Source organism: Triticum aestivum, chromosome 2D, assembly GCF_018294505.1.
Source record: "Triticum aestivum cultivar Chinese Spring chromosome 2D, IWGSC CS RefSeq v2.1, whole genome shotgun sequence".
NCBI classification, from domain to species: Eukaryota; Viridiplantae; Streptophyta; class Magnoliopsida; order Poales; family Poaceae; genus Triticum; species Triticum aestivum.
In genome coordinates this window covers 128,429,856-128,445,741 of record NC_057799.1, presented here as the reverse complement: position 1 = coordinate 128,445,741, position 15,886 = coordinate 128,429,856, and the positions used below count along the sequence as shown (strand labels likewise).

The 15,886-nt window shown below is 43.3% G+C and overlaps 1 long non-coding RNA gene across 1 annotated transcript; it reads right to left on the bottom strand.

Annotated features, from left to right (window-relative positions):
• Positions 1-2,798: 2,798 nt before the first annotated feature.
• Positions 2,799-5,430, bottom strand: LOC123049021 (uncharacterized). The gene is made up of 5 exons (XR_006423425.1): positions 5,134-5,430; positions 4,345-4,433; positions 4,149-4,263; positions 3,983-4,040; positions 2,799-3,697 (listed from the first exon to the last, which is right to left on the bottom strand). It is a non-coding gene; the product is annotated as an uncharacterized lncRNA (long non-coding RNA).
• Positions 5,431-15,886: the final 10,456 nt, after the last annotated feature.

Below are 15,886 nucleotides of genomic sequence, written 5' to 3'. Positions count from 1 at the left end.
CTTCTCTCATTTATTTTTATTATTGGAAATAATTGGAGAGAAAAATATTAAAATCAAATTGATCCTCCTTTTCAAATTTGAGAGAATTCAAATATGATTGTGAAATCTCCAACTCTCTCCTTGGGTCCTTGAGTTGCTTAAGATTTCTAGGATCACAACCAAAAATGCAACATAAAATATGATATGCATATGATGACCTATGTATAACATCCAAATTGAAAATTGGGATGTTACATTCTCTCTCTCTCTTTGATCTTCAGTACAATGTTCTCCTCGATGTTCTTGGAGATCTATTCGATGTAATCTTTTTTTGCGGTGTGTTTGTTGAGATCCGATGAATTGTGGGTTTATGATCAGATTATCTATGAATATTATTTCAGTCTTCTCTGAACTCTTTTATGCATGATTAAGATAGCTTTGTATTTCTCTCCGATCTATTGATTTGGTTTGGCTAACTAGATTGATTTTTCTTGAAATGGGAGAGGTGCTTTGTAATGGGTTCAATCTTGCGGTGCTCAATCCAGTGACAGAAAGGGACATGCCACGTATTTTTATTGTTGCCATTAAGGATAAAAAGATGGGGTTTATTTATATTGATTGGATCTATCCCTCTACATCATGTCATCTTGCTTAAGGCGTTACTCCGTTTTTGTTAACTTAATACACTAGATGCATACTGGATAGCGGTCGATGTGTGGAGTAATAGTAGTAGATGGAGGCAGGAGTGGGTCTACTTATCTCGGGCGTGATGCCTATATACATGATCATTGCCTTGGATATCTTCATAACTATGCGCTTTTCTATCAATTGCTCAACAGTAATTTGTTTACCCATCGTATGCTTTCTTTCAAGAGAGAAGCCTCTAGTGAAAACTATGCCCCCCCGGGTCTACTTTTATCATATTATTCAAAAACACAAAAATACCTTGCTGCAATTTATTTACTTTTATCGTATTTAACACTTTTACTTATCTTTTATATCCATCACTATGAGATCTCATCCTTGGAAGTAACCATGAAGGGATTGACAACCCCTTTATCGCGTTGGGTGCAAGTATTTGTTTGTTTGTGTAGGTGCAATTATTGGAGACTTGTGTGTCGACCTACTGGATTGATACCTTGGTTCTCAACCGAGGAAAATACTTATTTCTACTTTGTTGCATCACTCTTTCCTCTTCAAGGGAAAACCAACGCAAGCTCAAGAAGAAGCAGGAAGAATTTCTGGCGCCGTTGCGGAGGAGGTTCTACATCAAGCCTACCAAGTACCCATCATAAACTCTCATCTCTTGGATTTACATTATTTGCCATTTGCTTCTTGTTTTCCGCTCCCCCACTTCTAAAACATTTTCAGAAAAATACAAAAATATTTGCCTTCTTTCCGTGTTCCTTTATGTCTTACTTGGTTTGTTTGCTTGTTCGCTTGGCATAATTGTATGTTTATTCCAAATCAGAAGCAAAACGTTTATGGATCCTCATCCACTTGATAATCTTTTTAAAATATCCAACTATGATGAACCAATTGCTAGTGAGTTGAGTGGACTAGATTATCTTTATGAAGTTTTGCTTGAAATTGGTGAATCTGAAAATTGTGATGAAGTGCTAAAAGAGGAAATTTATGAAGTGATTCATGATAGCTCCTTGAATGAAAAGCATGATTGCAATGGTGTTATTATAAATTCTATTAATATCAATTTTGCTAATAATATGCAAAACCCCGAGCTTGGGGATGCTAATTTTGATATGTCCACTACTTATTGCAATGATCATAGTGATTCTTCTTGTAATCTTGAAAATTTATTTAAGCCTCATGATGAACATGTTTGTGATAATACCGAAAGTGGGTTTGGAAGAGTTCCAACTTTATGTAATAATGATCCCACTACTTTGGAGAGTGATCAATCTTATTATTTTTTATAAAAGTGGACTTGGAGAGGTCATGACTTTATTTTATGATAATCCTACTATTTTGAAAGAGTGTCAACTTTGCATGCATGTGGATCATATAAAGAGAATATGTTATGTGAGAGTTATATTGTTGAATTTAATATGATCCCACATGTAATTATTATGAGAGAGGAAAATATGGTTGTAGAAATTTTCATGTTAGTAAATTACCTCTCGTTATGTTGATATTGTCAATGTTTTATTCTTCTCCCTTGCGTATGCTAGTTTTTGCTAGCCTTGACAATTTGTTTGCTTATATAATGCATATGCATAGGAATCATGTTAGACTTAAATTTTTTTTTCAACATGTTTTATGATGCTCTCTTTGTGTTTCAATTATTATCTTTCAGGTGAGCATCATTGAAATCTCATAGCCTAGCTTAATGGCTATAAAGAAAAACGCTTATTGGGAGACAACCAATATTTTTCTTTTCTATTTTTCAATAACTACACCATTATACTTCTGTTATGATGGAGTTCTAATGTTTTAATTAGCGTTTGTGCCAAGTAAGACCTTTGGGATGATTTCACTACCAAAAACGGAAATTTCCTGTGAGCCGAAAACCGACAGGGAAATAGGGAAAACCGGCAGGAATATATTTTCCTGTCGGCCAACTTTCAGGAATGGCCACCAGCCATAGCTTACAGGGAAAATAAGCTATGCCTGTCGGTTGGCCGACAGGAACTTTATCACTGTCGGTTTTACTAGTTTCTTTGGCGGTTTTGGCCCCACAGGGCTGTGTAGGCGTCAGGTTTGGCCAACCATGAAAGTGGTACATCCCTGTCACACAGCCGCCAGGAAAATAAGATACAAAGAAACAAAAAAACTCCATATTGATAGTTTTACACATTTATTCCATTATTCAGAATACTCAGAACACAGAAACATCAATTTCAATAGTTTACGTCAACCATATATCTACAATTCACATATCTCCTGGTACAGTTCCATAGAATTTACATGAATCAAAGGCTAACAAAAACAGAGGTCCAACATGAGACCTCATTTTCTATAATGCCTTGCTGCAGCTTAAGTTGCAAGCTGCTATTCAAGGTTACCTTGCAGTGGCATAATTGAACTTGTGAAAATGAGCAAGTGTTAAAAAGGTAACAAGAAACAGGAAAACATATATAAGATATGATCAACATAATCTATTTGGTATCTCAGCTTCTCACATTAACATTGGCATATATACCAAACTTGTTTTTGTCACAGCAGGGTTACCAAATTTAACAGCTATATAGCCAAATAATGGAGTGATTTGTTCTAGCATCATGTCTCAGATTTGATGCAAACCATACAGCTGACTAAATCCATTCAAATGACAACCTGAGCACAAGCTTCTGGGTCAGTTTGACAGAACTATCAGCTAACAGTCGGAGTAGATAATTTATTAGAGACTTCTTGCAAGTCACTTCAAAACACAATACCAATGTTAATAGAATTAAGTGCAACTCCTCAAGGATGCATAACCACAAAGCTACATAATAAGAAAATAGTAGGGAGTTAAGTCTATCCATTTCAGATTTGCAAGAATGCTCGACAGATCCTTGATCATCTCCATAATAGTAGAAACCAAAGCATTATGCAAATATTTGATAATGTAATAGCAGGAAAAGGTACCTCTTCATTCAGAACAATATGGTAGAATTTCTTGCCTTGATTGATGACCTCAACTTCTTGATTGAACCTCCTTGTTGTACTGATAATGCTCCTTGTACTTGCCATGCAGCTGGTCAATGCTTCCTAAATCCTAATATAATAAAAAAGATCAAACCAAAAACTATGGATAAACAAAACTAGAGAACACATTTTTACAACACTTACAAATTGAGACAATAAAAAATCAAAAGGGAATAGAAATAAGTTGTGTTCATACTAAACAAACATAGAAATTACTGGTTAAATGCAGATCTCATGATCTTTGGCACAATGGACATAGCATGGTATGATTTAATGTACATGAGACAACTTGATCAGCAATTATTAATGATAATCCCTTGATTAGAGACCAGGGTGAAAACAAAAGTAAAAATACCTTGATTAGAGCAAAGGCTCTTGCATCTCACGTGGATCACGGATCTTGATTTTTGCCCCTAATCATGAGTTGCAAACTAGAAAAATCAGTCCTCAAATAAGCGATGGCCAATATTTAATTTCTACGTTCAAGTGCATACAACAACAAAATATGGAAGGAATATTACCACTTCATTTGGAAGAATATTATACAATTTCTTGACGCCAAGTGATAACCTCAACCTCATCTTTAACCTCTCTGTTGCATTGATGATGTTCATTGTACTTGCAACGCAACTGCTACTGGATAGAGAGCAAACTGTAAGAGAATAAAATCATAAGGAAATAGAATGGCAAGTAACATTTGGACTGAACAAACATTACTTTCATGACGTGTTCCCTGCAATGTTTTCATTTTCAGTGCATTATTCCAGACAGAGCAAACCAAAGCAATCCGGTTAAGAAAGAGTTCCCTGCATTATTTTCATTTTCAGTTCAAGGCAGCAATATGGTCACCGATTAAAGCTTGAAAAAAATAGTTACAACTAACACACCAGACGAAGCATCTAAATGATCTCAACATAGTTACAGGCCATATTATAAACAAATGTATATACCCTGTACAAGCCACTCAAAAATCAGAGGAACCATGTTCATGTATGAAAACTCCGGGAAGTAAAAACGACCAACATGCACCTCCATGTATAGCTACATCACAAAATATGGGTTGTTATATACAACCTAAAAACAGTAATCAATCTTGGAGAATAATAAAAATTCAAAATTCAACAAATCATCATAAGGAAAATCATGCCCCAAAAAATTATTATTCCTGTAACCTGGAGATGAAAGCAAAAGATCTCGCACAACCTTTCTAAAAGCAGTTGGCTCTAGTATCAGTAGAGTATCTTGCAGACATATGGTTGCAGAGGAGAGGCGTTCGACTACTTTGGCCTATTCAAAATGAAACTCCATATAGAGCCATTTGCTTCCGCTAGTACCCAACAAATTAGGGAGGAGAAAATGCTTATTATTTTTTGCTGAATCCAATCATAGGTGCTCACAGATGAAATTTATCAGAAGGATACAGATCCTAAAAAAGGGTATACATCGATTATTATAAGTGAAAAACATCATAGTAGAAGTGGTGCCTAGATCTTGAAGGGACGTTACCTGGATGGAACGGGGTGGTACTCAAAGAAGGATGCTACGGCGGTCGAGTGACGGCAGTGGCGGTGACGTTGAAGGAGACCCTCCCGCGGAGGCAACAGGAGGTTGACAGCGACATTCCGGAGGCGGTCGTTCCGTGGTCGACGACCCAACAAATATGGCGGAGGGGGCAGGCGAGAGAGTGGAGGAGGTAGAGCCGCCGACGAGGGATTCAGCGTGCAGCCGGGCGGCGGCGAGGGATTTGGGGCGCAGCTGGGCGGCGGCGGCGGCGAGGGATCTGGGGCGCAGCTGGGACTGGGAAGATGACTCGGGTGGGTACTGATTTGGGATTTTTTTCGCCAGGGCTTTTTATCAGTCGGCGGGCCAAAATTCGGCTAAGCGGCAGGACGGGCTTTCGTTTTGGCGCGCGTAGCTGAAATTCCATAGGGCCAAACATGGGCCTCTTTTTTCGGTGAGTTACGCACGACAAGGATAGAGGTTAGTTCTGTGGGCTGAGCATTGGCCGACACCGATATTATTAATTCTGTGAGTTTTCGGTTCGCCAACAGGAATATACCTCATTTTCCTGTGTGCTAGTGCGGGCCCGACAGGAAAATATTATGACCCACAGGAAAATTTCGGTTTCTGGTAGTGGTTGGAAGATTGTTGATTTGATTATGTAAAAAAACAAAAACTTTTGCATCCAGTAATAAAATTGATGTGCTCTGCTGGAACGTGATAAAACTCTATTTTTTTACACTTCATTGATATACAAATTTTCCATGTTGTCTTATTTTTTTAGAAGTTTTGGAGTTACAAAGTCTGGCTAAAGTCTAGATTACTACAGACTGTTCTGTTTTTGACAGATTTTGTTTCATTGTGTTGTTCGCTTGTTTTGATGAATCTACGGGTTGTATGGGGGGGGGGGGGGGTTATGAACCATGGTGAAGTTAGAATACAGTAGATATAATGAAAATATAAAATTGGAATGAGTTTACAATAGTACCTAAAAGTGGTGATTTGCTTCATTTCACTAACGGATCTCGTGAGTTTTCTGTTGTGTTTTGTGTTGTGAAGTTTTCAAGTTTTGGGAAAAGTTTCGATGGGCTACGGAATAAGGAGTGGCAAGAGCCTAAGCTTGGAGATTCCCATGGCACCCCAATGTAATATTCAAGGACAACCAAGCATCTAAGCTTGGGGATGCCCCGGAAGGCATCCCTCTTTTGTCTACAATCCATCGGTAAATTACTTGGGGCTATATTTTTATTCACTACATGATATGTGTTTTGCTTGGTGCGTCGTGTATTATATGATTCTTTGCTTTATTTGCTTTTTAGTTTGCCACAATCATACTTGATGGACACACCTTTTTGAGAGGGACACACATTAATTGTGAATTTATTAGAATAATCTTTGAGCTTCATTTATATCTTTTGAGCTAGGTAGTTGCTCTAGTTCTTCACTTGTATCTTTTAGAGCACGACAGTGGTTATATTTTGAAGAAATTGATGAACTCTCATGCTTCACTTATATTATTTTGAGAGTCTTATAAATAGTATGGAAATTTTCTTAGGTTATGAATTTAGTCATAATATGATGGGTATTCAAGAGGGATATAATAAAAACTTTCATATTCCGAGATATATTGCCATGAAACTTTCACCGTTCTGTTTTATTATGACACATATCACCATCGTCATATTGCTTTGCATGATCATATAGTTGACATAGTATTTGTGGCTCTGCCACCGTTCATATTTTTTATACATGTCACGCTAGATCATTGGACATCCCGGTACACCGCCGGAGGCATGCATATAGAGTCATATTTTTGTTCTAGTATCGAGTTGTAATTTTGTTTTGAGTTGTAAGTAAATAGAAGTGCGATAATCATATTCATTAGAGCATTGTCCCATGTGAGGAATAAAAAAGAGGCCAAAGAGCCCCAAAAAAGAGGCCAAATGAGCCCAAGAAAAAAGAGAGGCCAAAGTGCCCAACAAAAGAAAAAATATAAAAAAAGAGAGAAAAAGAGAGAAGGGACAATGTTACTAACCTTTTCCACACTTGTGCTTCAAAGTAGCACCATGTTTTTTCATGATAGAAAGTCTCCTATTTTGTCACTTTCATATATTACTAGTGGGATTTTTTCATTATAGAACTTGGCTTGTATATTACGATGATGGGCTTCCTCAAATGCCCGAGGTTTTCATGAGCAAGCAAGTTGGATGCACACCCACTTAGTTTTCTTTTGAGCTTTCATAAACTTATAGCTCTAGTGCATCCGTTGCATGGCAATCCCTACTCCTTGCATTGATATCAATTGATGGGCATCTCCATAGCCCGTTGATTAGCCTCGTCAATGTGAGACTTTCTCATTTTTGTCTTCTCCACCCAACCTCCAACATCATATTCTATTCCGCCCATAGTGCTATATCCATGGCTTACGCTCATATATTGTGTGAAAGTTGAAAAGGCTGAAGTGGATTAAAAAGTATGAACCAATTGCTTGGTTGCCATCGGGGTTGTGCATGATAAATACTTTGTGTTAAGAAGATGGAGCATGACAAGATTATATGATTTTGTAGAGATAACTTTATTTAGCCATGATATTTTGAAAAGACATGATTGCTTTTTTACTATGCTTGAAGTATTATTGTTTTTATGTCAATATTAAACTTTTGTTTCGAATCTTATGGATCTGAATATTCATTCCACATAAAGAATGATTACATGATAAACATATTAGGTAGCATTCCACATAAAAAAATCTGTTTTTATCATTTACCTACTCGAGGACGAGCATGAATTTAGCTTGGGGATGCTTGATACGTCTGCAACGTATCTATAATTTTAGATTGTTCCATGTTATTATATTATCAATCTTGGATGTTTTATATGCCTTATTATGCTATTTTATATCATTTTGGGGACTAAATTATTAACCCAGTGCCAAGTGCCAGTTGCTATTTTTCCTTGTTTTTTCCTTTACAGAAAATCAATATCAAACGAAGTCCAAATGGAACGAAATTTTTTGACAATTTTTCTTGGACCACAAGACACCCAGGAAGGTTCGGGAGGAGGCCAAAAGATCCACGAGATGGCCATAAGCTCGGAGGGCGCGCCCTAAGGGGGGGCAACCCCGTCGTCTCGCGTAACGTGAGGAATAGGGCCGCTCAGTTTTGAGGAGCCAATCACTACTAGGAAAAGGCCTACTAGTGGCGCACCAGTTTTGCCTACTAATGGCGCACTACTGGTGCGCCACTAGTACCACGCCACTAGTATTTTTTACTAATGGCGCACCAGTGGTGCGCCATTAGTATCTGGTATACTAATGGCGCACCACTGATGCGCCATTAGTATAGGCCACGGTGCGCCATTAGTATAGGCCACTGGTGCGCCATTAGTATAGGCCATGGTGCGCCATTAGTATTTTTGAATTTTGAAGGCGGGAAAATAGTAGTGGCGCACCGTCTAACCCCCACCGTGCGCCATTGCTATTTTTGAATTTTGAATTTGGATATGGATCGCGATTTTTTTGCCCTTTTTTGCTCGTTTTTTTGCACGATATTATTTCAAATTTTGTTCCTGTTTTTGGATCTTGTACGTTCTTTTGCCGTGTTCTTTTGCCGGAGAGGAGTTCGCCGGAGAGGAGGAGGAGGAGGTCACCGGAGAGGCGCTCGCCTACATCGCCGGAGAGGAGGAGGAGGTCGCCGGAGAGGAGTTCACCGGAGCATCGGAGAGGAGGAAGGAGAAACCATGAGGGGATGGGAGGAGAGGAGGGAGGAGGAGCTCACCGGAAAGGAGGAAGGAGGGGCTCACCGGAGAGGAGGGAGGAGGAGCTCACCGGAGAGGAGGGAGGAGGAGCTCACCGGAGAGGAGGGAGGAGAAACCGTGAGGGGAGGGGAGGGGAGGAGAGGAGGGAGGAGGAGGTCGCCGGAGAGGAGGAGGGTAGTATGGTGGAGGAGAGAAGGGAAGATGGAGTGGAGGAGAGGTGGAGTGGAGGAGAAGAATGAAGAGGTAAGGAGGAGAGGACCACGCCCAGCCATATATACGGCATAGTAATGGCGCACCGTAGGCAGGTGCGCCATTACTAACTTTTTTTATTTTTTTATGTTGAATTTTGAAGGCGGGAAGATACTAATGGCGCACCACGGGCAGATGCGCCATTAGTAACTTTTTTTATTTTTTTTTGACTTATTTTGAATTTTGAAGGCGGGAAGATAGTAATGACGCATCATGGGCAGGTGCGCCATTAGTAAGTTTGAATTTTTTTTGCCTCTCCAGATCTTAAAAGCCCCGTATCTTTTTTTCTGTTAGGTTTTTGAGGATTTTGAAAATGTTTAACGGGGTTCGGATGTAACTTTTCGAGTAGATGATTTTTCATATAAAAAACTTTTTCATCCGAGTTCGTATGCAAAAGTTATGCCCATTTTACAAATTCTCGAGAGATTTTGCAAATAAAGTCGAAATTCATATTTGTAAATTTTCACAACAACTAGACCACATATCACATGGGAAACTTATTTTCTTTTATTTTTTTGACATTTCCATCTTTTTTATTATTATTTTTTAAACTGAAAAGGCGGTCCACAGGGGGGGTGCATTCGGTGGAAGTGGTGGCCAAGTTACTAATGGCGCACCGTGGGAGTGGTGCGCCATTACTAGTTGAACTAGTAATGGCGCACCACTCCCACGGTGCGCCAACTAGTAATGGCGCACCATCCCACGGTGCGCCATTAGTAATTATGTTTCAAAAATCTAATGGCGCACCGTGGGAGTGGTGCGCCATTAGTATTTAGTAATGGCGCACCACATGTACAGTGCGCCATTAGTGTCCATATTGGCTATAGCTGTTTTTGTAGTAGTGAATCCAACTGTGGTATGAGACAGATGGATTTGGATAGATTTTGTATTAGATTAGAATAAAAAAATGTCAAAAATTTATATGTGGTGTTTCCCCACAGTTATCTTCATGTGAATAGTGCAAAAAATTGTAAGCTTAAAATACCTTTTAGAGTTAAGATCTTATTTACCCGTAGAAAAAGACCCACAAAAAAAGAGTGAAAGATCTGGAAATCCAATTATCTTCTTCTCGTTCTTAAACCACTGGTCTTAACTAGAGATAAAGACCGTTATAATTCTTTAGAAAAGGTATCCAATCATTAGAGGATGGGCAGGTCAAGACGAGGATTGAAAACTCCCAGCGAGCTGACGAGTGTGGATAGTTCCCAACTGTTGGTGTCAAAACCGGCGGATCTCGGGTAGGGAGTCCCGAACTGTGCGTCCAAGGTCGATGGTAACAGGAGATAGGGGACACGATGTTTACCCAGGTTCGGGCCCTCTGTATGGAGGTAATACCCTACTTCCTGCTTGATTGATCTTGATGGATATGAGTATTACAAGAGTTGATCTACCACGAGATCGCAATGGCTAAACCCTAGAAGTCTAGCCTGTATGACTATGGTAATGAGTCTTTCTCTTCCGGACTAAGTCCTCCGGTTTATATAGACACCGGGGAGATATAGGGTTACACAAGGTCGGTTACAAAGAAAGGAATCTACATATTCGGTCGCCAAGCTTGCCTTCCACGCCAAGGAGAGTCCCATCCAGACACGGGGCAGTCTTCGGTCTTCGTATCTCCACAGCACATCAGTCCGGCCCATGGCTAACAGGCCGAACGCCCGAGGACCCCTTAGTCCAGGACTCCCTCAGTAGCCCCCGAACCAGGCTTCAATGACGAGGTGTTCGGCGCGCAGATTGTCTTCGGCATTGCAAGGCAGGTTCCTCCTCCGACGATTTCCAAGTAAGGTATTCGGCTTTTAATTCAATGCCGCACCCCTCGGCTTCTGTGCCTTGATGACTTCATCTTCCACATGTCGAGCGTATGCAGATGGTTAGGGTATTTTTTGTAAATAACACCCCGGCCGTGCAAGAAGGAGCATCTATTTAAAGGGATTGGATGTCAGACCCATTCGGCACCACGCGGAGAAAATCCTCAGAGATTGCTAGGAAAGACCATTCCAACATGGCTAGCATCCCTCGCTCCTCCTCCCGTTCTGGCCCAGAGAAAGGCGAGTGGGAGAGGTGTTCCGTATCCCATGGTCAGCTGGAGAAGCTGCAAACGCAGGGGTTTCTCCCTCCTGCGGATCTGGTCCCCGTTCGAGCAGGGTTGCCTTCCTTCAATGGCAAGACCCAGGCGGAGGATTTTCCCAATCCATCCGCGGGGGAACGAGTGTGGTTCGTCCCCTACCTGCTGAGGGGCGTGGGATTTCCAATTCACCCATTCCTCCGAGGGCTTCTGGAGTATTATGGCCTCCAGCTGCACAATTTTACCCCAGCCTCCATTCTGCACATTGCGGGTTATGTCACTTTATGCGAACTATTCCTGGGTTGTGAGGCCCATTTTGATCTGTGGAGAAAGTTGTTTTGCCTTGTCTCGCGCAACCACGAGGGATCGATATTCGAAGTGGGCGGGGCCGAAATATGGCGTATTGCTGAGACCGGATACCTATCCGACACACCGAAGAAAGCTTCCGAAGAATGGACCTTCGAGTGGTTCTACATAGATGATGTCGTACTTCCAGATCCAGTCCGGAGAGGTCTCCCCGATTTTGCGAGTGTTCCTTTGAAGAAGCGCCACGGCTGGCGCCCTCGGAGCTTCGAGGAGGAAGATAGTGCGGAAGTTCGCCAACTCCTGAGCAAGATCAGGACGCTTGCCCAGTCCGGGTATACGATAGTCGAAGTGATGGCGACCTCCATAGTACGGGGAGTTCAGCAACTCCAATACAGAGGACTTCCCATGTGGAATTACAATGGGGAAGATGACACCTCCCGCTGCGGCAGGAAAGGTCCAGACACCCCTGCCGCCCTAGCCAAAATATTGGCCGAACTTTTTAAGGGTGAGGAAGAGGAGTTCCTGCGCATCACGCACAGGGAAGGATATTCCATGTACAATCCTCCTAGCTCGGTGAGTCCCCAACATCTTTGCTCCACTCATTCCCCTCCCTGAGCTTTGTTCACCAAAATATTAACCCGTCCATTTATAACAGCACTGGCGAAAGACTTCCGAGGGGCTTTACAACCCCGCCCCGCAGCCCGAGGGCCACAATCGAGACCTTGACCCCGGATTCGAAGAGGATCCGGATATATTTGTGATGCTGGAGAATGGGACATTTTACCAAACGAACTATGACGGCACAGAGGTGGCCATCATTGCCGACTATCCCGGTCTTCTCCCCGCTTCTCATGTAAGTAATTAGGAGATACTTTGTCTGAGAGGGTTTCCGCATTCTTTCTTGCTCACCGCGGCATCCTGTGCTCAGAAGGGGAGGCGTTCGGCGCGTCGGGCCGCCACAGGGGCGTCTTCGGAGAGAGGGGCTCCCGCGCCGGGCAGGCCTTCGAAGAGGAAGGCAAACAGAGATACGGTCGGGCCTTCCCTGGAAAGGTATGGGTTTGCAACTATGCTCTTTTTAGCAGTCGCGTCCAACCGTGACTCATATGTTCATTTTGTATCAGAAAAAAGGTTCGACAGACTATATCCGGAGACCCGACCAGTCATGCTTCTAATAACCAAGATTCGGTCCCGGTCGAAGAGAAGGGGCCCGATATGGGAATGGCGCCGGACTGTCCTTCTGCCGAGGGTTCAGAAAATATGTCTGTCACCAATTCGGAGGTGGAGAGCGCCATGGATCACCGGCGCCGGAAGGCCGTTTTACGAAATCCCCGCTTCTCAAAAGAGGCGTTCGGTGCCTTCAGCTCGGCTGATGCGTATATCCGAGCTGCTCGGGGTGGGCTTAATAGAGCCACCGAGCAACATTTGAAAGATGTGCAGGTAAGTTTACCTTGCCCGAATTTGATAACCATGAGCCAGTAGCCCCCAAGACTTGAAGCAGTTGGGACAAATGTTTTAAGGATCATTGTGTAACCCGGTTCTTATGGAGAAGAACGACTTGCTAGCCCAAGAGCCGGAGCAGTGCCGGACACAGCTAACTGCTGCTACTACCGAACTGGAAAAGTTCAAGAAGGCTTCCTCTGGTAATATTTCCCTCCATCGAGAAACAAAAAATGATACGCCAGCTGTATTAAAACTGCTGCTTGTCTCATAACAGGGTCATCGGACCAACTGGAAGAGGAACTGAAGGCCGCGCAGACGAGCGAAAGCGAGGCGAAGAGACAACGTGTCACGGGCGAGCGCGTCCTGACCAAAGTCAGACATAAGAAAAACAAACTCCAAGATGCAAACACCCAGCTGGGCGAAGAGCTGAAGGATGTGTGGGCCCAGCTAGCCGACTTCGTGAAGGAGAACAAAAAACTGTGAGGCGACATATTCAGTATGTGGCCATATTTACCTTGTAACAGTTGGGAAGTAAAAGTAGCTTATATAGCTGTGGTTGCAGGTATATTAATGGGTCGCCCCGAAGAGGAGGTGTCTGGATCATCAAGTGATCTTCTGCAAGGGCTGTCGCAGTTGCACGAGCAAGCTCGGCAGGCAATGCGGAGCCAAGGCCTTATGGCCATCCGACTCCCCTCCAGGGAGTATGGAGAAGCTTGTAGAGCTGTTCAAGGGAGCGCGGCGGCGTATCCGACTATGGAAGATATCGGCCTGCCGAGAGGGTGCGCGAGAGGCCTGGGCCATGGTAAAAAGACGATATACCAAGCTGGATCCGAATCACATGGCCCGGGTCGGACCGCTAGGGTCAAATGGGGAAGAAATTTCCGTTAGTTTAGTATATGACCAGGTAGAGGTGGCTGCAGATACTCCCAACAGGATTGTAAATTAGACCGCCTGTTGGACGGTATAGAGGAGGAAATTTTTAAGTCCTAAATGACTATGTATTTTCCTTCTAGCTGGATTGTAAAACGATTGTCATGGCCGACCTTTTCGCTTCGATCTCTCGACCCGAAGGTGCGGAGTGTTTCCGAATACCTGAGCGGCAAAATAAACCGGGGTATGTGTGGAAACCAGGCGTAGGGGTCATAGGTGCTTGAACAGACAAGTTGTATCTGGCTAGTTATGTTATATTACATTGAAATAGTAAGAAACATCTTCCAGAGAGAATAGTTCCGTTAAGGGTTCCTTTCCCTGGGTATGCATGCATCTATGTGCATGTCCAGACTATGATGAAAAAATCACAGTGTGAATAACTTCTGGGAGGTTCATAATGGAGCGAGTGCAAAAACATCTTTAGTTCACCGACCGAATATTCCCTTAAGAATGCTAGCTTTCGGCTTCACCCAGTCTGAGGTACACATCCGGATGACCCGGCAGTAACAATCGCAGAGGTGCTCCCTTTATGCCCTAGTCGAACTAACGGGAACATAGGGCATAAGCACAGGAGCCAGGCAACCCAGCTTGGCCAAAACTTAAGTCATATCGATGCATATAATGGCAAAGAAAAGGTACATATGGGGAAAACGCATATGTGATGAGCTTTATGCTCGGAAAATAGAAATAGCAAGCTTCTGTCCCAGAAGCCCCCAGGTATGATAGACGTACATACTTGAAGATGTATGTGTAGGGGGTGCATGGTCTAACCACATGAAAGCATTTAAGGCTAAAGAGAAAAAACGAAAAGAGAGAAAAAATGATGAAAACAATAAGAGGAAGGAGGCGAACAAAGAGTTCGGCGCTAGGCATAGAACCTTCGGAGTCTGGCCGCGTTCCAGGGATTCGGCTCTAGTCGTTTGTCCGACGCATCATGCAAGCGGTACGCTCCACTGGTGAGAACTTCGTCGATGATGAAGGGACCCTCCCACTTGGGCTTGAGTTTGTCCTTTTTCTTCTCCGGCAGGCATAGAACGAGTTCGCCGACGTTGTAAGTTTTGGCCCGCACTTCTCTGCTTTGATACCTGCGAGCCTGCTGTTGATAAAATGCAGAACGGGCTTTTGCGACGTCGCGCTCCTCCTCCAGGGCATCTAAGTTGTCCTGCCGATCGAGCTCGGCCTCTCTCTCTTCGTACATGCGCACTCGAGGTGAGCCATGAATAATGTCACAGGGTAGTACTGCCTCTGCGCCATACACCATGAAAAAGGGTGTGTATCCGGTAGTGCGATTGGGCGTGGTCCGCAGCCCCAGAGTACAGAGTCGGGCTCCTCAACCCAGTGCTTGTCTGATTCCTTCAAAGACCGCACTAGTCTAGGCTTGATGCCGCTCATAATGAGACCATTGGCTCTTTCGACTTGAGCGTTTGTTTGTGGGTGATAGACAGAGGCGTAATCGAGCTTGATGCCTAGATTGGCGCACCAGGTTTTCACTTTGTCGGCTGTGAAGTTGGAGCCGTTATCGGTGATGATACTGTGTGGAACACTATAACGGTGTACAACGCCGGATATGAATTCTATCACCGGCCCGGATTCGTCCGTTTTAACTGGTTTAGCCTCTATCCACTTGGTGAATTTATCCACCTTGACCATCAGATATTTTTTCTATGGCTTCCTCCTTTAAGGGGTCCAACCTATCCAGTCCCCAAACCGTAAAAGGCCAAGTGATGGGGATTGTTTGTAGGGCGGTGGGGGGCATGTGGCTTTGGTTGGCGAAGAGTTGGCATCCGACGCAACGTTGGACAAGGTCCTGTGCATCTGCTCGGGCCGTCGGCTAATAGAATCATGTACGGAAGGCCTTGCTAACAAGGACTCGAGCTGCGGCGTGGTGCCCACCAAGACCGGCATGAATTTCAGTCAGGAGCTGCCGCCCCTCCTCCTCGGAGATACATCTTTGAAGGACTCCGGTAGCGCTTTTCTTATAGAGCTCTCTGTCATGAACCTTGTAGGCCTTCG